We start from the raw sequence: 27,164 nt of genomic DNA on the forward strand, positions 1-27,164 counted from the left end.
AATTTTCATAGTTTCCATGTCTGGCATGTCAGGGCTTATTAACCAGGAGAAAAGCCTCTGTGTCAGGGACAGGTGAGTGGGAGTGCAGGGCTGCCCACGGATCTGTGGCCAGGCAGGGATGAGCTCCATGGGGAGCAGAGGGACTCCCCACCCTGCACAAGTGCAGAGTCCTGGGCTGAGGCAGGACACAGTCAAGAGGGGCCAGACTGTCAAATCCAGCCCCATCCTAAACTGAAATTCCGAAATTTGTCAGGCTCCCATCTTGAACCAGTTAAGTTTCCTCCCTCAATTACCCTGCTGGAAAGTTATTTTATAAACTCCCTCATCTGATGATTGGGAGAAACCTCCTTCAGTTTTCAACTGACATTTATTCACGACAGGTTTCTACCAATCCATGCTTGTGCCAACAGTGTCCTTCCAGAGTTCTTTGCATTCCTGAGTGTTTCCTCTTCCATGTCTTTCCAGGAAGCAATCAGAACCATCTCAGCCTCTGATTTCTCTCCAGACTACACAAGCACAACTTTTCCAGGACCACTCATCCTGTCTGTGCCCACTAAACCACATTTGCTCCTCTCTTTGGGGAAAAAAAAATCCACAGAGGACATGTGTTAGCCTCAGGAAATTTCATCCCAGCTCTTTATTTGCAATAAAAAATCCCAAGTCTGTTGGCCTAAATACTCATTTCTATCCAGAAATCCATGATATCCACTGTCCTTTCCATGTGTACCCAGTGCAGGATGGGAGCTGAGTAGATCAGCCAGAAGACAGAGTCTGGATCCAGTAAGATCACAGGGCTGAGCTGGAACTTTACCCATCCACCCTGGAGTAACCAGGATCACCAGAAGGAAAACTCTCTTGGAAATGAACCCCTCTGCCATGGAGCCAGGCTGGGAGAGCTGGGGATGTTCACCTGCAGAAGAGGAAGCTCCAGGGAGAGCTCAGAGCCCTTTCCAGTGCCTAAAGGGCCTCTCAGAGAGCTGAAGAGGGACTTTGGAGAAGGGTCTGGTGGGACAGAACGCAGGGAATTGCTTCCCACTGCTGCAGGACAGGGCTGGATGGGATATTTGGAAGGAATTCTTCTCAGAGAGTGTGGTGAGGCCTTGGCACAGGGTGCCAGAGAAGCCGTGGCTGCTCCTGGATCCCTGGAAGTGTCCAAGGGCAGGTCGGTGTCCCTTCCCAGTCCCTGAGCTGTCAGGAGCTGCTGCAGGAAGGCTGCAGAAAGCCCGGCCGCATCCCAGCCCGGTCCTGGCAAGGATGCTCTTTGGGGCTGGGATTTCTCGGTGCTTACGGAGCCCTGAGCAGGGCCATCCACAGACAAAGAGCAGCTTTTCCAAGCCCTCCGTGCCTGGCTCGGCGGGCTGGGTCCCAGCGAGGGAGCAGGTAAAGCAAACCCTGCCAGCAGCAGCCCCAGCAGGAGCTCAGCATCGAGCTGGCAGTGCCCCATCCCCGCCTCTGGCATCGCCAACGTTATCTTTGGATGCAAAACCAGGGGAAAATTGAGTGCTTGAAAGAGGACGGGCTCTCCTGGGTCAAATTAGTCATTCCTCGTTAGAAAAGCCCCGCTGGTTTCTTTGTTTCTCTCGCTCTCCAGTGGACCCAGATAAATACATTTGTAATTCTCCGAGTCCCGCTGAATAGGAGACTGGCAAGGTGAGAATATTAAAGCTGCAGATTATCAAGTGCTTCCTAGGAATTGAGATTCCAGCAGAGGAATGATGGGGAAGAAGGCTGGGGGTGAACGGCAGAGTGGGGAGAAGCTGGGGAAGAGAGTGGGGGAAGCAGAGGAAGGAGGAAGAGGAGGATGGAGGGGGAAATGCCAGAGGAGGGAATGCTGGAGAAAACGGGGAGGGGAGAAGGCTCTGGAGCAGAGGAGAAGGGGGAGAGCAGGGCTGCGGGGAGGTTTGGCAGCTGCTGAGTGTGCTGCATTTCAATATTTAATGACTCCAAAATACAGCCATTAACATGTCAGAGGCAGAGGGAAATGGCCCGGCTTTTCCCCGAGCCCTGATGGCTTTGAAGAACAAATGCCATCTAAAAGGGAGGCTTTTAAAGCGTTTTTTGGCCGGGCTTGGTGCCGACCCCCTCCCTTCAGGGCAGCGCTTCCCTCCGGGAATGCCGGGGGTTGCATCCATTTGGTTTGGTTGGCATTGTCCATTTTATTTTCCTCTCAGTCGCGCTCTCTTTGGGATCTTCTCGTTCACAAGACAACCTTGTGAAATCAGGAGCGTTCTGCTCTCTGCTCCCAACATCCCCCGGCAAACGGATTTGCATCAGGTGCAGACAGTGACAAACTTGGAGCTGTTTTTCCCAATTTCAGCTGCTCCATTTCCCTCCCGCTGTGGTGATTTGCCTTGCTGCTCTCTCTGCCTTCTCTCCAGGTGTTCCTTGTTCTTTGTCTTCTCATCCTCTTGCCCTACCCTGGAGACACAGAGGGGGAAGCAAAAAAAATAGGTCAAGGGATGGACTGAATTGTCTATCCCTGGAAGTGTCCAAGGCCAGGTTGGACAGGGCTTGGAGCAGCCTGGGATAGGGGAAGGTGTCCCTGCCCATGGCAGGGGTGGGGAGAAACTAGATGGGGTTTGGGGTCCCTTCCAAGCCAAACCATTCCATGGTCCCAAGGGACCTTGTCACCACAGGGAATGTGCCAGCTCCAGGCCATCTTTCCATGCAAAATAAATGCAAAAATAAGTGACAGCCTGACAAGTGCAATAAGGAAGGAGGTGGCTGTGCCAGCCCTGTGGACAAGGTTCAAGTCACTCCCACTTAGCTCATTAGGAAGCATCAGGCTGTGGAGGTTGTGTGTGGAAGTGGGAATGAAACAGCTCTGGTTTGGATGGGCAAGTTGTTGGATCCTACAAACAATCTCCAGGAATGCTGAGATGGGGACAAGGGCATCAGAAAAGAGCCTCTGGAGCCGTGCATGGCACCAGTCCCACATCCTCCAGGTGCTGCCCATCCAGAACTGTCTCTGATGTCCTGTGAGCAGAGTCACCCTGTCCCCAAGGGCCGTTGGCTCCAACCCCAATGTCCCAGTCCCTGGGCATTCTGCAGGTCCCCACAATCTGGGCTCAGCGTTCCCCAGCCAGGACTCACCCAGGAAAGCCCAGCCACGGCAGATATCCATGGTCCAGGTGGGATCAGGGAATGAGCCCCTCTCAGAGGGCAGAGGGAAGTGCTTCCACCTCCCTCCTTCCCACCAGCAGCTTTGTATCCCTGTGCTGAGCCGACATTTTCTGATCCAGCTGAAAGCCTTGCAACAACTTCCAAGGGTCGTTCTCACAGCGTTCCTGCCCTGCTCAAACACGGCACTGAAAGGAGACTTGGGAGAGAAACTTCCTGGCTGGAGAGCCCATCGCATCCTCGTTGACCTCGAGGCTTCCAGAAAGCTGAGGGCTCTCTGAGGAAACCCACCACTGGTCCCTGGCAGGCCGCAGACGGATGGATAATGGGATCTTTGCACCTCAGAGAGGATTTCATCACTCAGCCTTAGCCCAAATCCATATTCATCATCTATGGATTTCTTTTTAATGGATAAAATGTCTTCTTTTGAAAGAGCAGCCCCACTGCTGATGGCACAAACAGCTGTGCAGGGAAATCGCGTCAGAACAAACCCAGGCAATCTCCCTCCCCGAGCTTCCAGGGAATCTAACAGCTTTTGACTTCCAAAATAACCCTGAATGCAAAGGAATTTCAAAGAGGAGACAGAAAACCTCCCCCGTCTGCTCAACCACATCAGCGGGCAGCCTTCCCACGCCTCTTCCCAGCCTTCCTGCCCCTCTTCCACGGGTCAGGCTCAGGCACTTCATCGCCATCCCTCTGGAGAAGGTGGGATGGATGCTCCTGTGCCGGGAAGGGAGAGCTGCTCCTTTCCCCGAGCACTTGACTCCAAGTCAGGCTTCCCAAGTTCACCCCAGAGCAGGAATTTCTGCATCCTCCCGCCACCATCCCTGGCAAACCCTTATTGAGCTTGACATGTGTTGTTCTATTCCTGATGGATCCTGGCCACTGGAATATCCATCTGAAAATCAAATAAAATAGCCAAGCCCCCTGCGTGCTGCATATTTTATGGGCTGCTCCCTGACTTCCATTGTTTCCCATTGTTTAGACTATTAGTCAGAACAATTTGTCATCTACCCCTGCTGCCTGCTGGGATTCTGGGATTCGGCTTGTTCGGGAGATGGAGCCCGTGCTCCTGCCACTCTGGGCTTCAGGACAGCCCAAAGCCCCTCACACCGCGGGGCTGGGGCAGGGAATCTGGAGTGGGGCTCATTCCCTGTCCCCAAAAACTGGCAGGCTGAGAAAAACAAACGGTGTGAGCTCCGGGGCAGGAGGTGAGGGAGGAAGAGGTTGAGGGCTGCTGGCAGAGCTGGCTGTGGAGAGGCACTGCTGGAGCAAGGAGAGGGTTTTTCTGGGGCTGTCAAGCTCCCAGTGCTGCAGGAGCTCCTGTCAGCTCCATTTCTCACTCCCCGCCCGGGCTGGGAGCCCGGAGAGCAGCAGTGCCGGCAGAGCAGGAGGCAGGAGCTCAGCCCAGGGAAAGGAGCTTCTGTTCCCATTCCTGCTCCGATCCCTTCAGGAGTTCCTCACATTATAAACACCTCCTCGGGACACCGGGATTGCCCTGGCTGCTGGGATTTTGTCTGCCCTGGCAGCTCCACGGTGGAGTCAGGAGTGGGAGGGAGCAGCAGCAGGGAACTGGAGCCTGCAAATCAAGAGGAGAGCCAAGGGGACGATTTCCATGCTTGCACCACTCCCAGAGGAGGCACGGGGAGTCCCCACTGCTAAGAGCTGCTCACCAGGGCAGGTCCCTCTGCCCACGGCCAACTCTCCACTCCCAGTTGTCCCAGGACTGTCTCCAGCCGTCCCCCCACAACCCCACGTGGCTGCTGGACCCTCTGACCCCCCATCTCTCCCTGTTCTCCCGGCCAGGCTGAGCAGTCAGGAGCAGAACTCACAGCTGCTTTTCATCCAGGCACTGAAACCTCCTCCCAAATTTTTTTTGCCCTTTTTGGGCTCGTTGCTGCCTCGGCTCTGCCCATCACGGTGGCACCTGGCAGCCAGTGGTGTTGGACAGAACCTGTCACTGCTGCCCCTCACGTCTGCCTGCCCACCTGCCCCAGCTGCTCTGGGAGTGCCCCCTCCATCCCGGGAACCAGCTGGGGCTGCCTCATCCCTGGAAGCGTTCCAGGCAAAGTTGGACAGTGCTTGGAGCAACCTGGGATAGTAGAATGTGTCCCTGCCAATGGCAGGGGGTGGGACTGGATGGGCTCTGAAGTCCCTTCCAGCCCAAACCATCCTGGATTCTGCGTTTTCTATGGAAAGGAGTGTCATGGACAGCCTAGGCATTGCTTCCCAGACAAGTCAAGATGGGAGAAGATCCTCCTCATCATGTTCTGCCCAAACATCCATGACTTGCTGTGGGGCTAGCAGGTTCTTGGACCTGGGAAGAGCCTGGGGAACTCCAGATGGCTGAAAAGTTGGGATTTTGACCAACCCTCAATGCCTTGGAATATGCCATAAAGTCAGTGGGGCTGTGAGGATCTGCCTTCATTCCCAAACATCCATCTTCCAACAAAAACATGCTGTCCAGATCAAGCCCTTCCTTTCAGCAGCGCTGGCCTCCTGCTGTCACCCCTTCCTTATCTTCAGGCTGCTCATCAAACCCAAGGGCAGCATCCCTTGGAGCTCCATCCTGGAGCATGCTGGAAATTCAGGCCTTGCCTGGGAGGGAGAGCAAATTCCCATAAAAGCCCTGAATGGAAACAGAAGTGCCTGTTTTTAGGGGAAAAAAAAGAGAGGAGAAGAAAGGAAAGGAGGGAGGAACCTGGAACCTGCCTCCCCATCCATGCACAGAGATGTGTCCCTCCACAACAGGAGCTGTTTTGCCAGGTGGGACAGGGCCATGTCCCCATGGGCTCCTCCCTAGGGGTGGCCACGCTCCAGCCAGGCGCCCACTCCTCTGGCACAGCTCCCCTGTGGCAGGGAAGGGGTTAACTCCCAGCAGCTGCTCCCCAGATGCCGGTTCTGGAATTCACATTTGTGTAATAATAAACCTCGGGGAAAGCGCTGCTGCTGGGGGGTGGTTTTGTCCCCCCTCACTCCCCGCTCGGAGCCAGCGTGCGGCTGCCAAGGGGCGGCTGGAGAGGGGTGGCAGCCCAGGTGCTGCGGGATCCTCCCGCCGGACTCCCAGGGAGATGAATTAGGGGCCGCCAGAGGAGCCGGCCTGCTTTCCACAGCGCTGCCCATTTCTCCTGCTGCTCACCCCCACCGCGCTGCGACATCCCACGGGACCCCGGAGGGGGCAGAGCCGAGCGGGTCCCCCCGAGCGGGGCAGGACTGGGGTGTAATTGGTTTCAGGAGAGAGGGGTGAGGAGAGACGGACATAAATTTCCTTGAGAGGCTTTCTCCCTAATGGCTCCCATCGCCCGGCAGGGCAGCACACCTGCTTCCAATAGCGGCTCCGGCTCCTGCCGCGGGTGCAGGAGAGGGGCTGTGCTTCCATCACCTCTGCTGGCCACGGGCATCCCGCTTCAGCAGGGAGAGGGCTTTGCCCGAGCTTCCAAAGAGATGGTGATGGCTTTGAGCCCCGTGCTTTCCCCTTTCCTGGGGTGTCCAGGTTTTCTCCTTCCCTGGGGTGTCCAGGTTTTCTCCTTTCCTGGGGTGTCCAGGTTTCCCCCATCCCAGCGCATCTCCGCTCCTGGACACTTCCGATGAGCTCCTGCCCACCTGCACGGCCCAGCCCAGCCCGGTTCATCCCAGGAGGATGCTCCGGAGCTGCACAGCCGGATCCGAATAGGTCACGGACCTCGAGAGGAGGCGGGAAGAAGACTCCAAACGCTGCCGCCCCCGGAGCATCTCCGGCTTCACGGTCCCGGCTCTGACCCACCAAAGCCTCAGGAGTTATGTGGAGAGCTGGACAGGGATCAGAGGTTTGGCTGCGAGCGGGGGCAGCGGCAGGAAGAGTTCGGGGGGTCCGGATTGAGCTGCTCTGTCGCTCCATTTGGAATGAAACCCTAAACCGGGTCAGCTTCCAGGCGAGCGTTCCTGCTTTTTTCTGCTCCCGGTGCTGCGTTTCACACGGCAGGACAGGAGGTGGCACAGGGGCAGGAAAGCCTCTGCCGACCTCGGCTGGCTCCCTGCCGAGGGACACCCGCAAAAGCCGTGTGACAGAGGGGTCCCAGCTCAATCCCTGCCCGCAGACCCTCTCCAGCATCGCATCCTCTCGGAGATGAGGAGGATGCAGGAAGGGGCAGGTGGATTTCACACCTTTCCCAAGGGTTTCCTTGGCCAGCGGGATCGGAGCTGTCCTGTCCCCACCTGGGGTCCCCTGCAGGATGAATGTCAGCTGTGACATCCCTGCTGGTGTATCCCAGTGACACGGGTGGATCCACCTGCTCCGATCTCCAGAGTTCCAGAGCGTCTCTGACCCCCCAGCACAGGCGGGGGGTGGTGTGAACTGGGGGGTTCATCCCTCTTCTTCTCCCTGGCACAGCCTCACATATCCCTGCTGTTTGGCAGCGCTCAGGCAGCGCTGTCCCAGCCCACCCCAATGGAGAGGGGTGTCCAGGAAGCAGCTGGGAAGAGCGGTGGGAGTGGGAGAGCCTTTGACACATGAGGAGCCAGCACGGGGGGACAGTGGGGGCACAGCGGGGGCAGTTGCGCTTTTGGTGCAGGAGCCCCGGCTCTCCGGGAGGGTGGCCATGGAAAACATCCTGCTGTCCTTCCCAAAGAGATGCAAGGGATCAAAGATCCCTGTCTGTGGCCAGCTGGCACCTGCTTCCCTCTGGAAAAGTATCTTCCTGGCAACAACTATAGACGATCCCAAGCCACCAAGGATGGGAAGTGCTCTCCTTGTGGGCAGCTTGTGCAGCTCCACGAGCTTTTCCAGAAGGGTTCTGTGCAAGAATCTCCAAGAGGGATTATTTCTAAACCTGTCCTGTCTGAGGGATTTCTGTATGTCCCTGGAACGTCCCTGGGAATTCCCTGAGCCTGGCTGCAGCCAGCCCGGCAGTGTGGCTCTACCTGTGCGTCCACCACTGGAGGGCTCCAGGATTGCTCCAGGAAAACACATGGAGCCAGGAAAGGGGCAGGAAGTAATCCAGGTAATCCATACCTGAATCCATGTCTGATCCTACACCAGAACTCACTCACTGACCATGTGCCTGGATCCACACCTGAATCCACACCCAAATTCCCACGTGATCCCACACCTGAGCTGGTGCTGGTGCACACCTGGCCAGGAGCAGCTCCAGGGGGAAATGGCCCTCAGGGTGACCCCACAGAGCCACTGCTCTGGGGCTGCTGCTGTCTCTGCTGGGTGAGGGGGTTTCTCCACCAGAAGAATAAAAAATTAAAGCAAAGCAACCCCGGCCTCCAAATTTATCTCCAAAGGACTTGTTATGACCATTTTATTTGCTGGCTTCAGGCCAGGAGCTCGCTGGCCAAAGCTCCTTGATTTTTCCCTCCAGCGTGCCGGGGGGAGCAGCCTGGCTGGGGTCCCGAGCTCAGGATCCGAGGAGCCTGGTTTGCCTTTGGAAAGCGCCGTTAATTGACATGAGAAAATAATCCCAGGCTCTTTCTCTCTGGAGCAGGGAAGGTTCTCCTCACAGCACGGCTTGAAAAGGAGCGCGGCTTTTGGGGGACTGCAAATGCATCCGTCAAAATAACATTCCCTGGGCCAAACTCTTCCCTGGGGCAAGGCCATCTGCTTCCAAAGGCTCTGGAGAAGCCTGTGGCTGCTGATTTCACACTGGATGTGGAGTGGCTCCAGCCCCTCGGCGCTGTGTCCCTTTCTGCTCCCCTTCCTGCTGCCACCCTCCCTCCTGTCCCCTGAGGGGTGCAGGATCCCACTGTCCCTGCTCCCTGTCTCTGATGCAGCTCCATGGTGAGCATCCCTTGGGAAAATTCGCAGGAAACATCCCAGCATATGCCAAGACCTCCATGGAAATCCACAGCCAAAAGCAGGAGCAAGGATCCAATGGGGATTTGGGATGTGCTGAAAGATTGTGGCACAGGGCAACTTCTATGGATCTACGAGTGACAGAATACAGGGAATGGTTTCCCTGCACCAGAGGGTAGGGTTGGATGGAATACTGGGAGGAAATTCTTCCCGGTGAGGGTAGTGAGGGGTTGGAATGGAATTCCCAGAGCAGCTCTGGCTGCCCCATCCCTGGAAGCATCCCAGGCCAGGTTGGATGGGCCTTGAAGCATCCTGGGCTAGTGGAATGTGTCACTGGCCATGGCAGGGGTAGAATGGAATGGGCGTTAAAGTCCCTTCCAACCCAAACAATTCCAGGATTTTATGATTCTGTTGCGGATGCAGAACTGGATCAGGGAGCCCCTCCAGCAATGGAGAAAAGCACATGGCTCTGCCATCATCTCGGGGAGCTGGGAATTTCCAGCAGCAGTAAAACTGGCTTTTCCATTTGTATAAACTCCCCTGAAGTGGTGCCAAAAGCAGAGAGGATGAGACAGGAATGGCAAATGGAGCAGAGGCCGGACTGATTATCGAGGATTCATTCCCTGAGGTTCCTGAGGTTTGCCAGAGACACAGCTCTCTTTGCACAGGGCTGGCATTTTAACACTCACAAAATCAGCTATTAATAGTTAATGGCCAATTTAATAATTAATCAGTGTTTAACAAACGAGGGTGGAGGAGCCGCCTGTCTGCCACCAAAGTGGAATAATAAAGAGGAAAACTTTACAGTGACAGTGTCCAAGTGGGATTTTGGCTTTCTTTTGTTACTGTGAGGGTGGGGAGGACCTGGCACAGGGTGCCAGAGAGGTTGTGGATTCCCTGTCCCTGGAAGTGTCCAAGGTCAGATTGCACAGGGCTTGGAGCAACCTGGGATAGTGGAAGGTATCCCTGCCCATGGCAGGGATGGGACTGGATGTGCTCTGAGGTCCTCCCAAGCCCAACCATTCCATTTGCAATCCAGTAGTGGAATTCTGAGGCAGTGAGGTGACCATGGGCACCCCCTGCCTTGGCTTATCCCCAGGCTGCTCCGGGAACTCTTCTGACCTTGTCAGGTTCTGCCAAAAGTGACGTCCCCAGTTCCTCCAAGCCCCTGTCCCCAGGAGCACTGGAGCCAGGACATGCTCCCAAGCCTGTCCCGATCCCCTGGGATCCTTTATGACCACAAACTGATCCAGGGTGAAATTGCCCCAGATTTGTGTTAAACTGGCACTAATGACCCCCTAAATCCTGGTATTTGTGGGGGCGATGTGGGAGAAGCTGAGTCATTGGACAGGTGCCACAGCAGGCCACCACCCATGGGGACCCCAAAGGGCACTGAGTGCCCAGGCTTTATGTGGAGCATTTGGAGCAGCAGAGACTGCCCGACCCAAATCCCAGCTGTGTCTGGGTCACCACCCTGGGACTGATGGCTGAGGAGGTCCTGGCAGGGGCACAGGAGTGGCAGGTCCTGGCAGGGATACAGCACCAGCCCCTCCACCACGGAGGGGCTGTGGCGGCTGCGAGCCAGCCCTGGGCATTTGTAAAATAAAGGCTGATTATTAACAGTACTTGAGATGTTCATGTTCCGTCTCCCTCGGGAGGCTCATTCTGTGCTGATTATCATATTTTTAAAATGTAATGAATTTATGGAGATAATTCAATCCCACTGACTAGGGATGTGCCTCACTCCTGCCACGAGGAAAGCTGCTGCGTGTGTGAAAATGGAAATTGCTGCGGCACTTTCCATGGCTTTTGCCTGTCCTCCCCTTCCAAAGGATCCCAAAATGCTTTGCAGGCTCTATCTGCTGGTGGGATCAACCAGAAACTCATCCCTCCCCAGGAACGTCCTCACCTCTGGGCTGCAACACAGAAACTCTTTTACTAGAAGCAGAAATGTAATCAGATTAATTAAGTAAGTACAATTCCAAGGCAAGAAAGTCAATTAAAGGAATCATAAGTCAATATGGAAATGGAAGGAGCTGGCTTTGAAGCAGGATTAGAGATAGCGAGGCTGGAGAGCAGCGCTCCTTCAAACGGCTCTGAGAGCGGCTTCTCCACGGTGTTCCGGCTCGGAGACGGCTCTGGAAGCAGCGCTGGGTGCCCATGGAGGGATGGATCCAAGAGTGCAATAAATGTGCGCCAAACGTGCGCCAAACGTGCGCCAAATGTGTGCCAAGCGTGTACCCAGTATGAACCAAACGTGTGCCAAGTGTGCACCCAGTATGAACCAACTGTGCGCCAAACGTGCGCCAAATGTGTGCCAAGCGTGCACCCAGTATGAACCAACTGTGCGCCAAACGTGTGCCAAGTGTGCACCAAGCATGGACCAAGTGTGTGCCAAACATGGACCAATTGTCACCAGGCGAGTGTTTGTCACCAAACAAATGTCCCACGAGTGCTCCAAGCGCTCACCCAAGAGTGCCCCAAGCCCCCACGTGCACACAAAGGACGGACGGAGCGTGTACCAAATGTGCGCTGACTGCACACCAATTACACACTAATTACACACCAATTACACACTAATTAATTGCACACCGATTGCACACCAAGCATGTGCCAAGTACTTACCGAGCATGAGACAAGCATGTACCAAGCATGTTCCAGGTGCACACCAAGCGTGTCCCAGTGTCCCCCAGGTGTGCCCAAGCGCCCCTAAGCCATGCCAGCCCCTCTCCTGGCCATGTCCCCAGTGTCACTGGTGCCTGAGGCCACCCAGGGGTGTCTGTGCTCCCTTTACACACCCACACAACCCTGACACTAACCCCTCCATGTGCACTCGTGTCGTGCCTGTGTCACCAAGTGTGTCACCCGTGGAGGAGCAGCTCTCCCCTTACTCCCTCACCTCCGTGGATCCTCCCTGATCCTCAGCTCTGGGCACCCTTTCTTTGCTTTTCCACCACATTTCCTTTCCCTCCTTCCTTTCTTTCTCCCGGCAAAACCTCCCCGCCACGGGTGTCTTCCTGCCCCCATAAATCTCCTGCCAGGGCTGAAACGGTGGCATTGAAGAAGGATCTTTTTTTGTGCAAATTTCAATAAATGCCACTGGAACAACATGGGAAATGATCCTGAAAATGCAGGAGCAGAAAGGAGAGAAAGAAATGGCAGCCAAGGGGGAAAGAGAGGGAAACGCTGGGATTTGAGGCTGCCAAACAATGCATTTAAATAATTCAATTTGCAAAAGCAGAGAAGAAAAGGAAGAGAAAAGAAAAGGGGAGGAAAAAACCCAACTTGTGTAGCAAGCCCATAAATAACCTTGGAGAGTGGGAGGCTGGGAATGCAGGATGGGGTGGGCCTTCTCCTCTTTGCATGAGTCTCCATTAAAATGCCAGGAAAAACTACCTATTTTGATAGATTCATCTGTAATTTCACTTTTAATTCCTTAAAGCCTCCCAGAGCCCCGACCATGTCGCCTTCCCAGCCTGAGCTCTTGGATCTCTCCCCTCTTTGGATGTTCTGTGCAAGGTTCCCAGGAGAACTGGAGGCTGAGGGCATCTGGAGCCCTTCCATTCCATGGGCAGATCCCTCTGCAGTGACCAGGACTGGAGCCTTGTTAGCCAGTGGTCCCCAGCCTCCTGGAACAAGTGGAATTTTGTGGAAGTAGAGGCATCCTTAGGGAGCTGCAGCTCCAGTGGATTGGAGACACAGCTCTGAGGTGTGTGGGAATCTCATCCCCCTTGGAACAAATGCTTCCCCCAGAACTGATGGACTTCTGGCTCAGCTCCCTGTTCTTGCCCCGTGGTGATGGTGGCTGACAGCTGGGGGTGTCTCTGGGAATAAAGAAATTAGATTTGCCAATGCCTCTGGGAAAAAGCCTGTCTTTCCTGCCAAGACTTGGCTATAAATCTCTGCTTTTGTCAAAGGTGTTGGGGAAAAATGGATCAAAATATTGGTCCCTCATCACCTTTTACTGGTGAGGGCAGACCTGGTCCTGCACCAGCTGAATCCTCCAGGAAGGAAAACAAAGATCATGGAATCTCCCAAGCTGGCAAAGATCCACAGAGATCATCCAGCCCAGCCCCTGGTCCTGCCCAGGGCACCCCAACCCTGTCCCTGGGAATGTTCCACTGCTGCTGCAGCCTCGGGATCATGACCATTCCCTGGAGAGCTGGATGTCAAAGTCTCAAGTGGAAAACAAAGCAGGAACATTCCAAAATGGGATGAGCAGCTGGAGAGGAGTGTGTTGGATCAGTGTTGCCAGGGAATCTAGTGATCCATCTTAAAGCCAGTGGACACCTGGACATCCTTTGGGCACCTGTGGCTGGGAACTGCCCGTTCTGCTCCCTGCTCTGCTCCTCGGAGCAGCATCTCTCAGCTCCCAGCCCAGGGCCCACAGGGGTGGCTGGGGTGCCCCAGGCCAGGCAGGAGGGAGGGGATCCCCTGCTGATGGGATCCTGGGGGGACGGGCAGTGGCTGCAAGGAGGAGGCTGAGAGGGCCGAGCCATGCCCAGCCTCCTGCACAGCACTCCCTGAAGAGACCAAAAGGCTTTGAAACTTGGAAAAGCCACATTTGATGGGAATGCAGAGAGAGGCCTCCCTTTCAAAGGAGAGAACTCAAAGCAAGCAGGGAATGGAACAAGAAGCTGCTCTGGCTGTCCACCGTGGCTCCAAGGGCACAGCCCTGCTCCCACACTTGGATTCAATTAACTCCAGGACTTGCAGAGCTGTGGAAAACTCTGCCAAAGCCCCTCAGCAATGTTGGGATGTCCCCTGCGCCTGTGGAGGCTCCCGGTCCCCACACCCATAGCACCTCACTGCACCCTGAGCCCTCTCTGCAGTGCCTCACACCCCAGCTGAGCTCTGGAAAAACACAGAACAGCTCCGTGGGAGTGGCCTCAGGTGAGGAGCACGAAGGTGACACCCGGACAGCCACCTCCTGTCCCCGAGCACTCCGTCACACCGAGCCTTCGCCCAGCACATCACACACAAAATTTCCAGAGCCCTTTAAATAGGTGACACTGGGTCATGGATTTGAGAAACGCTAAAGTGGGAGGGAATGTTTAATTATCTAGTTAATGATGCTGGGAATCTTGATCTGCAGAGGAGGGCAGGGCTTGGCAGCTCCTCTCTGCAGCCACTCCAGCCCTGCATGGGTTTGTGCTAATCACGGGATTTTGGGTCTGCTTTTGTTCCCATTCCCATTCTGATGGATTCCTCACCATGTCCTTGGGAGCTCAGGGATGTGTGTGGGTCTTGCAGGTCCCTGAGAGCCAAAGCTGTGTCCCACATGTCCCTGAGAGCCAAACCTGTGTCCATGGGTGCCCAGGAGCTGAATGTGTGTTCCATGGATCTCTGGGAGCTGAACACAGCCTGACGGTGGCAGGGTGTCCCCCTGAGCAGATGCTGGGTTCAGATGCCAGGTTCTAGGGGCTGGGGAGAGCCAGCTCCTGGGGAGGACAAAGTGCCATTTCCTGATTTATTCCTGGCTGGAGTGGGGCTGCAAAATCCTTTCTGGAGGTTGATGGGGAGGGCAGAGGGATTAACCAACCAACAGCTGTAGTGCCTTCATCCTAAAATACTCCCTGAAAGGGGATCCTGCTCCTACAGCCAAGCTCGGTGCACATCTCCCAATTTATTTTTCTTTTTTAAAGTGCCTGTGCTGGGAAATGTCACTTGGCTCTGCTGAGGGGACAGAACATCCTGATTTAGGTCCCCACTGCTGGGCAGAGAAGGGGCCCTGCCCATCCCTCAATCCCTGCTGGCCACAGGTGCAGCTTGGATGGGTACCTGGCACCGATCCCAAGTGGAGCTGGAATTGTGATGGGAGGAAAGGGCTGAGGTGGAGGATGGGACCTGCCCATGCTCAGAGGGGCTGTGGGTGGGGCAGAGCCATGTTCCCACCACAGGGACTGGGCTTGCAGCATTCCCAGCACATCCCAGGGGTCACCTTTCAAAGCCCTCCCGCACCAGTGCCCCTGGGTTTGCTGTGGGGCCAGAGCCCTGATTGGTCCCACCCAGCAGGGCCCAGTGACCCCACAGCTGGGTTTGGGGACTGCCAGGCTCCTTCCCCCCAAAGAGGAAAGGTCCCAGCAGACGGGGCTCAGCCAGAGCCAGGCACCTCAGGGCACTTTCCTGGCTCCAGGAGGGTTTCACAGCAATGGAAGTGAAGGAGAAGAGACCACCCCTGTCACACTGTCCTACCAAACCCAGATCAAGGTGTGCCACCACAGCCTGTCCTTAAAGGGCACAGCCTGGAGTTGGGTCTCCAGTTAGTCTGGAGTGAGCCTGGGCTCAGATTTCAGCACACATTTGCCAGGTTCCAAAAGTTAATTCCCATCTTTTCTTCCCTCCTTATTTCCTCCTGGGATCCTCAGGCTCTGGAGCAGGTCCCTGTCACTGAAAGGGGAGGTGTGGGAGGTGGGGTGAGCAATTGGGGTTCTGCAGGAAGGTCCTTCCCCACAGCCACCCAAGAGGATGAGCTTTGCAGGGAGAAGAAAACAGAGACATCCCCTGTGCTCTCTGTGCACTTTTCTCACTCTTAGGAGAGTGAGCCTGGACTTGCTTTTCTTCCAAACCCCTCCAACACTTGGATTTCAGGGTTAATCACTGCTTTTCCTTCAGCAGCAGCATTAATAAGGTCCCTCATAGGGAATGTTACAGCCCTGCTCTCCTGGGAGCATCTCTGGAGCATCAAACACTGATGTTTGCTCTTGGCTGGGGTGACCACAGCCTGGACTGGTGGCTCTGGGGCAGCCTGGGAGCAGATGGGAATGCCATGGGGAGGCTGGGCTGGGCCAGGCTGGATGGGACAGGACTCTGGTTCTCCTGGAGCATCTGGCCTGCAGTTGGCAGACACAACACTCAACAACTTTCCTGGAGCTGAGGAAAGAAAAACGACGGAGTAAAAAATAGTCCTGATCCCCGGGGAGTCTTGTTCATTAAAAGACAACGTGGTTTATGGCTCACACATCCTTCCCTCGCTGCTCTCCCCCGAGCAGGACTCAGCCAGACAATAACTGAGGCTCCAGGAACCCTCCAAAGCATCTCTGGAGCCATAACTCAGCCTCTGTCAGCGGCTCCGTCAGTCCCACCCCGGGACCACCCCAAGTGCAGGATCCCCCCACCCTCCCCTCGCTGCTGACCCTGTCCCACCGCAGCCGTGGGGAATATGAGCTCACTGATTAGAAATCAATGCGACTTCAGCTCACACCTGAGCCTGCTGCATGGGAGGCTGCTCCCTACCCTGCGTGGCCTCTCCGTGCCCGCTCAGCAGATTCCGGCACACGGAGCTGCTGAGGAGGTGACCCTGAGAAAAATTCCCGCTTGGGAAAGGAAAGCCCCCAGCCCCCAGCCCCCAGGGATGGCATCTTTCCAAGTTTCCCCCATGGGTCATGATCTGCTGAGCCCCAAAAGCCCCCAGTCCCCGCAGGAATGGGCTGGTCCATCCTCAGGGACTTTTCAGGGACAGGGAAAATGGGCAGGACCAGGGAAGAAGATCTCTGTCATGCAGTACAAAGGTGCAGGGTGCTGTTGGCAGTCCAGAAGGTGGGAATGCACAGCCTGGTGTGGGTGACATCCTGGGGAGGTGACGACAACCACCAGCTCACCGCCATCACCCTGCTCCGCTCTCTTCACAGGGGCTCCTGCAATCCCCAGCGATGCTGCTGGAAGAACCAGGGAGCAGAGCCAAACTCTCCAAACCCCTCCTCCTCCTGCTGCCACACAGGAAACTCATCTGTTCCAACCCCACTGTTATTGCTGAGCTCTGGGAAGACCAAAACCTTTCTGTGCTCACTTCATGCACCTTTGAACACCTCCTGCTTTCTCCTCCAGCCCTCTCCATCCTACAGCTTGGGGGCCAAGCTTGAGCATCCAGGCTAAATCCAGACCCTCCACGGGGTTTTCCCCACTTCTGCATCAACCAAGACGGCTCCCAACAGTTTGTCCCCACCTCTCAGCTCTGATTTTTCAGCACCATCTTCCTATTTCCTGCTCAGAGGTGGCACCTGCCCTCCAGATCCAGCATGTGAAGAGCCTGCCTGGTCCTGGACTTCCTCCAGTCCAACTGGATTTGCATTCCAGGCTAACGATGTGCCAATTGCCTTTCCAACAGATCTTCCCAGAACTCTCCCAGCTGGCCAGTTCCTGTGCCTGGTAGCAGGAACGCTCTGGAGCTGCTGCAAACCCTTCTTTAAATATGTTTTGAATGTTTCTGTTGCATCTCACTCACATCCCACAGCCGGGCTGGGAAATCTAAAATACATCTGAAAACCCGAGCCATGATCATTACTGAACATTAGAGAGCATCACTGGAGGATTAAATCCATATTTCTGTATGGAAACAGAGGCTGGATGCCCAGCACGGGGCTGCACCACACACGGAGAGCTGCTCACCAAGGACATGTCCGGCTCCCATCCCACTTGGAGCACCACTTTGGGTTGCTGCTGCTCTTCCCCTCAGGAGGATCCCAAAGCACTTTTTCCCAGCATGTGCAGCCACCACTTCCCCACAGAAATGCAGATTTCTGCTCCCAGACTTGGCGGCTCCACCAGCGGCTCAGACAGGAGAGGGAGGCAGAGTGGGAGAAGTTTCTGGAATCAGCCACATCCATCGGCTCAGTTCCCAACCCCTTTAGGTACTAGAAGGCTTCTGGAAGGTTCTCTACTTAAAGACCCAGGTTCTGCCTTATGAATTTACCCCGTGGCTTCCCCGAGCTCACGCTAAAAGGTCAGTCTCCTGTTATTTTGTGTCCAAGGGAACAGCCCTAGAGCCTTGGGGATTCCCTCTGGGATCACCTCTGGCTCTTGCTGATCTTGCTCCCCTTCCTGACTCTGCTTCCATCTCACCTTTGCTCAAGAAGCTGATTCAGTCTGGTTTGTCCACCTGGAGAAGGAAAGGATCCAGGGAGAACTTAGAGCCCCTCCCAGGGCCTAAAGGGGCTCCAGGAGAGTTGGAGAGGGACTTGGGACAAGGCATGGAGGGACAGAACACAGGGAATGGCTTCCCACTGCCAGAGAGCAGGGTTAGATGGGATATTGGGAAGGAATTCCTGGCTGTGAGGGTGGTGAGGTGCTGGGATGGAATTCCCAGAGCAGCTCTGGCTGTCCCATCCCAGGGCCAGGTTGGATGGGGCTTGGAGCAATCTGGGATGGTGGAAGGTGTCCCTGCCCATGGCAGGGAGTGGGACTGGATGATTTTGAAGGTCCCTTCTAACCCAACCCATCCTGGGATTCTCTAATTCTATGGAACATGCATTTGAGAAGCCCCTCGGAGAGTTCACTCTCTGCTTTGCTGGGTTTGCTGGTTCCATCCCACCCCTGCACAAGCAAACGAGTCCTGCAGCCAGGCAGAGCCTTCCCAGAGCCAGCCCCCATTCCCCATGTGATTAGTGCTCATATTTAACACTGCAGATAATCATAAATACAGGGAGAACCTGCATTAGTTCCACCCAGGGCCCTGCAAACCCCTGGAATTAGGGAGTTAATGCCAGACTGGAGTGTGCCACTATTATTTCCCCATTCTCCAAATCCTCCCTCTCTGATGGATGCACTCCAGGGAATCTCTGGAGTGTCTCTGCAAGACACTTCCGTAGTAATTTGCCTGTGAGGGTTTTGCTTCTGTGCTCCTGAGCAATTGGAGCAGAATCAGCACTTCCCTTAGTCCTGGGAATCTTTGATAGCAGAGCTGCTCCAGCCCTGCATGACCCATGTGTTTTACAGTCCCCGAGGTGGAGATCCTGGACCCTGTCACCCAAGGACATCACCAACAGAGGGGACACTGGGATCTGTCACCAGAGTCCCTTCACATGCTGGGAATTCAATCTCCAGGGAATTAAAACAAGGTACAGAATGAGGCTGGGCCAGAATCGGTGGCTGGGAGCTCATCCTGGCTTTTCTCTGAGCAGGAATATGGAATCACAGAATCCCAGGATGGTTTGGGTGGGAAGGGATTTATGAAACCAGTGCCACCCCCCTGCCACGGGCAAGGACACCTTCCACTGTCCCAGGTTGTTCCAAGCTCTGTCCAGCCTGGCCTTGGATACTTCCAGGGATCCAGGAGCAGCCACAGCTTCTCTGAGCACCCTGTGCCAGGGCCTCACCATCCTCTTAGTCAGGAATTCCTTCCCAATATCCCACTTAATCCTGCTCTCTGGCAGGGAAGCTATTCCTGGTGTCCTGTCAGTCCATCCTCTGTCCACATTCTTTCTTGGAGCACCTTTAGGCTCTAGAAGGGGCTCTAAGTTCTCCAGCCTGAACATTCCCAGCTCTCCCATTTTCCTTCCCCTCCTTGGGGTGACCCAACAGGTCCATTCTAGGTGGGCACTTCAGTGGTTCCATACAGAGCACTGGTTTGGGGGTGGGAATCCAAACCCACCTCCCCATTTCTCCATTTTCCCTTTCCTGGAACAGAAACAAATTCATTCCATAGAGAAAGAAGCTGTGGGAGGACAATGAAGGAGCTCACAAATCCCTCATTTCCCTGTGTGAGGACTGCGCTGGGAGCCCTGGGCTCCCTGGAGTCCTTTAAGGTTAATAAATTGGCTTTTCTCACAAAGGCAAGATTATCCTTTGGGATTTATCCACACAGCAGCACAGCTACAGACAGGCTCCAATAGGTGCTAGAAGTCCATTCTGGGCTGGGAAATGTTCCAGCCTGGCTGTTCCCTCTGCCAGGGAAACCTTGGATCAGAAGGTGAGGGAGCAAAGCTCACCCTGTCCTGCTGGACTCCTCATCTGTGGCTCTCCAAACTGGCCCTTGGGATGTGGCAGGACTGGGGGTGGGCAAAGGAGACCCATGGCCTGACCCAGCAACAGCATTTTCCTGCTTTTTTATCCTGGAAAAAGAGAAGCCAAGGCATGACATGTGGAATTGTCCCTCAGCACATTAGAGCAGGATCCCAGCCACCCAGCAGGTGACAAAGAGGGACCACATGTGGCATTGTCTTTATTCCCCAGTGCTCCCAGCCCTGAATACTGGGTGGAACTGGGACAGCACAGCACAGCCCAATCCTGCCTGGCAGATCCAGCCTGGCAGGTGCAGGAGAAGCAGCAGCTTCGGTGCTATTTCAGTCCAAGCAAGAGCTGCAAAATCCATGGAAAATAGAAATCTTTGAGAGCCAGATACAAACCTTGCCTTTCCCAAGCCGTTTGAAATCTGGGGTTGGTGCTGTCACTCATCCCTTCCCACACCCCTCGGACAGCCGGAGCCTGGAGCAGCCCCGCTGTGCCAGGCATTCGCTGCCCGTTCCGGGCACAGGCAGCAGTGGCACTGAGTGGCACTGAATCCCAGGCTGTCGGAGCCGGTCTCCAAAACTGTCAGGGAATCTGAGAAATCCAAGTGTAAAATCAGCAGGTTTTGTGGGACAGCGGGCACAGACTGTCCATATGTTCCCCACACACATCACCAGTCAGCTGGGAAATGCTCACAGCTCCCAGCCTCTCATTTTGCCATTTTTCCCGGTTCGATTTGTCAGGGAGATGTCGCTGCCAGCCCCAGACCTCAGGAAAGGCTCAGCTCCGTGTGTCCCAGATGGACTTTCCTCCCGGCTGGGCTTTGATCAAGGAAAGGAAGCAGCAGGGGCGTGGTTATTGCCTCAAAATGTGGCTGTGGAAGCGTGTGGAAGTGTTTGTCCGGGTGGGCTCCCAGTAGCCGCACTCCTGCCTCCCTCCTCCATTGGATTTCTGCTCTGGGGGACACACCAGGGACCAGCTGCACCCCAGAAGTTCTGTAGGGACTCAGCTCGAGTCCTGGCTTCACTCCAGGAGGGACAGCACAGTCCATTCCCAAGCCATTCCTTCCCTTGATTGAATTCCCAGCGCTGCTTTCAGGTCTGGGCTTTCCATCAGATGTGGCGTGCAGGGATCCACGAGGGATTGGGGTGCAGGGATCCACGAGGGTTTGGGGTGCAGGGATCCACGAGGGTTTGGGGTGCAGGGATCCACTGAGGTTTGGGTGCAGGGATCCACCGAGGTTTGAGTGCAGGGATCCATGGGGTTTGGGGTGCAGGAGGGGTGCAGGGGTGCAGGAGGATGAGGGGTACTGAGGCACTGACTCTGGTGGGAGCAGGAGTTGAGAAGCAGCCACGCTTCCAGCACTTCTGGGAAGCACAGGTTCCCGGTAACTCTTTTAGAGGTCTTTTTCCCTCTCATCCCTGCCAGGGAGGAAGGACAATGAAAGGATGATAGGTAGGAGTTTGCCAGAAAAAAAAAAGACATTAAAACCACAGATCTTCTCCAGTGTTCCTCGGTTCAGAGGGAGCTGAACCAACGTGACTCCTCTTCACTCTGCTCATCCTTCCACCGGGAGCTGGAGAGGATGGAATTGCTCAGCCCAGTGTTTTTACCTCTGGGATTCCTCATCTGTGTTACCAGCCTGGCTTTGTCTGTGGGCTCTGAATGAAGGGTGTCCAGGAAAACCCGGTTAATCCCCAAAGCTGGAGGGAAAGCTCATCCCTCACAGGTGAACCCACTTGGAGGCAGCTCTGCTGGTACTCAGTGGACGAAAAAGCCAAAAGGGATGGAAAAATATGGGAACCTAAACCTTGGCACTCAGATTCAGAGCAATTCCTGCAATTTGGGAGGAGTTATTGGAGGAGATGCTTGGACTTGCTGGCTGAACCAAGGGCATGGCATGAGGAGCAGCAGAGCCAGGGAGTTGAGCCCAGCTTCGCAAGGGAGAATTAATTCCTGGAGCACCACAGAGTTTGGTTTAAAATTCCCAGGAGCCCAAGTGAAGGCTGGAGCTGGTTATTTATCAATCTCTTCCAAGGAGAGCCCTGCCCAGCTGCTGCCAGTCATGTCCTGGCAGTGTGGACACCAGTGAGAGACCCTGTGGCATGAGAGTAGCCCGGGGCTGGCACCCTGACTGCTCCGCAGGGGAGCCATCCCTCGTCCTGGAAGGAGGCCCGGGGAGCTTTGGGATGCAGCCACCCCTCTCCATGGATCCAGGCTGGCTGCTGGCAGCAGCTCTGCTGGGCTGGGCAGCGCTGGCACTGCCAGCTCCGAGCTGGCACCTGCTGAAGGCCGGGGAGAGCCGGCGCCTTTGAAATGGAATGAACGGAAAATCAGCCGGAACCTGGAGTCTCCACAGGGGAACGTGGCCAGGAAAACAACAACAAAACCAAGGGAGAGATGAGAGTGGAAAAGGCTTCAACAGCTTAATTTGCCGTTGTGACACCACTGTGTGTTTCGGAAAGCAGGAGCTGAGTGGAGTATCCGGCTCTGCCGTGCAGGTCGAGGAAAATTTCAGGGCATATCTCAGAGGGACAAAAACAATTTAAGGGATGAAATAACTGGAAAAAGTGAGACAGAGAAAATAAAATCCTGAGAGTGATCCCAAGGGCTTTGGGTTTATTGGGCTGTTAACGGTCCCAAATTCCTCCAACCTTTTTGAGGGATGTGGCAGCCCAGTGCTGAGGGTCTGTGGCCCATGCCATGTGTCCTGTGCCATGCCATGTGTCCCATGCCATGCCAGGTGTGCCATGATGTGCCATGTGTCCTGTCTGTGCCACATGTGCTACGCTGTTCCACGTCCCATGCCATGCCATGTGTCCCTTGCCAGGTGTCCCATGCCATGACACGTGTGCCATGCTGAGGGTGAGTGTCCCACGCTATTCCATGTGTCCTGTGCTGTGCCATGTGTCCCATGATGTGCCACGTGCTCCATGCCATGCCGTGTGTCCTGTGCCGTGCCATGACCTCGTGCTCCTTTCCCTTTCCCACCCCCAAGCAGGTTCAGCTCCACCCCATCCCCACTCAGAGCCACCTCAGAGCCCCAGGCAGCTGGACAAAAAAGCTGGGAAAACAGGCAGGAGGCAGGAAATCCCCCTGGCACCGTGCACAGGCCTGGGCACAGACGCCACACGTGCCCCCACTCCCCAGTGCCACGTGTGCCCCAAAGGTGAACACAATTCCTCACCTACAGCTGCCAGCCTCTCGAGTTTCCCCTCTCCCATCTCCAGTGCCACATTCCAGCTCATTAATTTCTGTCCAGAGGCTCTGGAGGGACCTGAGGAACTTGGGGATGATTTTTCTTCCCAGTTTTCAAGTCTGAGCTTGTGTGAGAAGAACCACGCACAGGCCCCGGTCTCCCCGTGCTGACCCTGCTGCTTTGGGCCCTGATTCCCAAAGAATGTTCCCAATTTGTCACTGGCCCCTGTCATCCTCCAGCCAGGATCCACTTGAAGGGTCGGGAAGCAGAGCCAAAGCAAACACGGCGCATGGGATCTACCCCAGGAACGCCAGAGCTGCCCCCACAGCCCTGGGCTGAGCCCATCCCTCCTTCCTGACAGGGCAGCTCCAGGCAGCCTTGGGAGACAAATATCCAGGAAAATACCCCCCAAAATTAATTCTTCCATGTTGCCACCTCCAGGATTAATGAGATCATGTCTTCAGCTCTAATTGGGCAAACGGAAACGCTCTTTTCCACAGGGAGCTGGGCTCTGGTAAGGAGTCATTAATCAGTGGGAGCAGGGAGTACCAGAGCCATGTGAGTCCCACCAGGACACGTCCTGGCGCCCCTGGAATTGGGACCCCCCTGGTGTTGGTGGCTGCCAGCCCACCCCACAATCCCATATGGGCATGGCCTCATCCAGGGCAAGCAGGAGGAGATGGAACCCCAAACTAGGACAGGCCTGGGAGACCCCTGGGAAGGGGCTGGGATGGGGGGAGCAGGGAGGTGCTGGCAGCAGCCACTGGCTGATCCCTCCTCACAGGGAGCCCAGGGATAATCCCCTTCCTGCCCCATTTCTTAGTCTAAAGCAGGGATGGATTTGCATCCCAGGACTGGCGTCACTCATAAATTTTTATTTCTATTTTGTGGAGAGGAATCTGTGGAGAGCCCATGGAAGGCCTGGAATGCCGCTGGGCCACCTGAATCTGTGATTCCTCTCCTCTCTTCTGTCACCTGGCAGTTGTGGGCACCTTGGGAGCTGTACATGAGCTTTGTGCCCACCACTCTACCAGCCCCACCATCCCATTACCCCACTATCCCACAATCCCTCCATCCCATCATCCCACTGCCCTCCCTTCCCACAGCACCACGTGCCCTCCACCTGCATGACTCCTCCACCCACCAGCCCATCCCAGACTCCCCCAGACCCACCCCCATCCTCACCAAGGCCCCCCCAGTCCTCTCCCTCCCCTGGGCCAGGAGCATTAATTGGATCCTGCCATCCCATCTGGAGCTGATCAGCTCCGGCTGCCTCAGGATGTCGCGGATGGAAACTCCAGTGTTTGATTTCCAGGGGCTTCTGTCACTTCCCACCAGGAGAAGTGATAACCAGGGGGTGACCTCTGTCACCCCACAGGAGCAGCTCTCCCAGGACATCTGGGATGCTCAGAGATTCCCAAGTGAACCTGGCAAGCCCTTGTCACTGGGGCCGCAGCGTTAATCCGGCTCCTAAAGCCTTTGGGATTTGGAACATCACAATCTTGACCCTCAGTGCCCCTCGTGCTCTCTCCTCCCCCAGTCTGGGATTCATCCTCACTTTTTTGGGTGTACACACAACCCTGAAGGATCCTGAAGGATCACGGAGATTCAAAGGCACCATTCTGGGAGTCAAACATAAATTCTGCTTTTATTAAGCAGAGTAAATGTCAGGCGTGAAACAAAGCAGAGGAGGATGGAGAGAAGAGGAGGGTTTCATGGATTTCATTCCAGCTTCCCTTTCCTTTCGCTCCTGCTCCCGGCTCTGGCTGCCTGCAGTTGTTTATTTAAAAGTCCAGTAGGGAGAGCTCAGCTTGTGCCTGCTTTCCACAGGGATTTTCTGCACCATTGCCATGAAGAACAGCAGAGAATCATGGAGTCATGGAATCCCAGGATGGTTTGGGTGGGAAGTGACCTTCAAGATCATCTCATTCCCCTGCCATGGGCAGGGACACCTTGCCCCATTCCAGGTTGTTCCAAGCCTCATGCAACCTGGCCTTGGACACCTCCAGCATATCCAGTGGCAGTACGTCTGGAGGCTGAAAGCCTCAGTCACTGCTCAGGATGGACTGGCAGTGCCTTGGACCTCGATCCAAGAGGATTCCCTGCAGCTCCTGCCTGCTTCACTGGATCCAGAACATTCCCTGGCAAACAGGAGGCCTTGGCACTGCCCAGCAGACCAGGCAAAGCTACCAGGTAAAGGCTGTGGTGACCAAATCCCTCCTGGCTTCCAGGGATTCCCAGACAGGAGGGAATGATGGCAGGAGCAGCAGGATGACCCTGTGGGGATGGAGATCTGATTCCATCCTCGGCATCCCAGGCCTGGGGCTCCAGGGAAGAGCCAGGCTCTGTTCAAAGGCCAAACTCCCCCTAGGTGAGCTGGGAAGTTTCCCTTAACTTGACCAGACAGCCCCACATTTGTGTCACATTCCCGCCTGCTTTAATTGCTCCAGCAGGGCTGCTTTTCCACGGAGCCCGGAGCCAGCACAGGCCTCGGAGATTCTCCCAGGAATGACATGCCTAGACAGGTCACCCTGCAGCTCCCAACTCTCCCATGGCTCCATCCATGCCCCTCTGGAGCACAGGGATGTCCATACCCAGTGCTGAGAGCAGCGGAGCCACTGGAGCACCGGTGCTACCACATTTGCCAAGGCACAAATCCGAGAGAATGGGAGCTCCCAGGCAATGTTTTCCATCCTTCCAGGTTTAATTCTTCTTGTTGGAGCTGTTTTATCCACACACGGCAGCAGCAACAGCAGGGAAATGGCTGAACAAAGAGGCTCCTTTTCTCACTCCCTGTTATCTGTGAGTCTCAGGAATGTGGCTGGATTGGAGCCCCAGGAATCACGGAATGCCTCAGGTGAAGAGTTTGCTGGGGTGGGCTCAGGAGCTGGGGGAGCACTCAGGACACATTAAACCAATGACACCCTGCTCAGCTCCTTCCAATAGCAGGGATTTTTCTCCTCTTGTGTTCAGGAGAAGTGGATTTATCCAGGCATCAAGGCTGTTGATCCCTGTGGTGCCCTGGGGTTGATTTCGGGGTTGTCACTGGGGCAGTGACACCTTCCACTGGATCAGGTTGATCCAAATCTTGTCCAGCCTGGCCTTGAGCGTTCCTGGAATGGCAATTCCAGCTCCAATCCTTGCCACAGCTCCTGCCCGCTAAGTCCAGATATTGCACTGCACGGATCCATGAGGCACCAGCCAAAAACCTTCTAAGCTTGTAGTTGTGGGAAATTTTCCCACAGAATCCTTCCTCAGGAAATGCTGTGTAAGTCCAAAATCCCGCTCCACACCAGGGCTGTGCTTTAGGGAATCTCAGTGGATGAGGTTGAGAGGGTCCATCCTGCTGGGAGCACCTGCCTGGTGGGGGACCACCACTCTGGGTGGCTCCTCCTGGAGAACACGATCGAAATTCTTTTCAAGAGAGAGGATTGATCCAACCCCAAAATAAAACCAAAGGAAAATTAGTTGCTTTGTCCTTTAGTCTTATGTCTAAACCATCCATGTTGAGGATCCCAAGTGGTCGGTGAGCTCTGAGGTGTCAGGAATGTCATGGAGGAGATGGATGGGCTGAGCAGGCACAGCATCCCATTCCATGGGCAGGGACACTTCCCAGTACCCCACCTTGCCCCAAGCCCTGTCTAACCTGGCCTTGGCCACGTTCAGGGATGAGGAGTCCTCAGTGAAAGGCCCTAAGGGAAGCAAAGGCTCCTTTGTGCCTCTGAATTCTCCCTATCCCCCATTTTTCTGTGTCACCCTTGTAGAGCCTCCTCCAGTTATCCTGGTGATCCCAAAAATGCTGATCCCATGCATCCCAGCTGCTCTCCCCTGGTGACAGGGAACACAACACTGCCCTCCCAGCCCAGCTGCAAAAGCTCCAGCCTGACAAACGTGTGCAGAAAGCATTTTGGACTAGGACCCACATCCAGGGCCGTGGCAGACGGAGCCGGGGAATGGAAGGACCTCTTGGCTGGAGATAAGGAGCCACAGGAAGCCTGAAAGCACAAAAAGCAGCGAGCCCCCAAAATTCCCAAGGGGAGAGCAGCGCCACAAAATAATTGCTGAAAGAATGCAGCTTGATTGCAGCCAGCAGGGAGAGTCTCCAATCCCGCCTGGAATGAAAGCCCGGGGTGATGGCTCCAGGGGAAGAGGAGTTATCAGCCTGGGAGCAGTGATTTATTCCATGAAGGGGATTAAGAGTCCAAAAGTTAATGGACCTAATGGAAAGCAGGATGGCTGAGGGCTCCGAAGAGGGGGAAAGGCTGGGAGAGGGGCATGTGGAACTTGAAGTGCCAGGGAGCACCCAAAAGTCCTTAGCACCCACCCAGGGCTTTCTGCACCCTC

Source organism: Vidua macroura, chromosome 14 (assembly GCF_024509145.1).
Source record: "Vidua macroura isolate BioBank_ID:100142 chromosome 14, ASM2450914v1, whole genome shotgun sequence".
In the NCBI taxonomy this organism is placed as follows: Eukaryota; Metazoa; Chordata; class Aves; order Passeriformes; family Viduidae; genus Vidua; species Vidua macroura.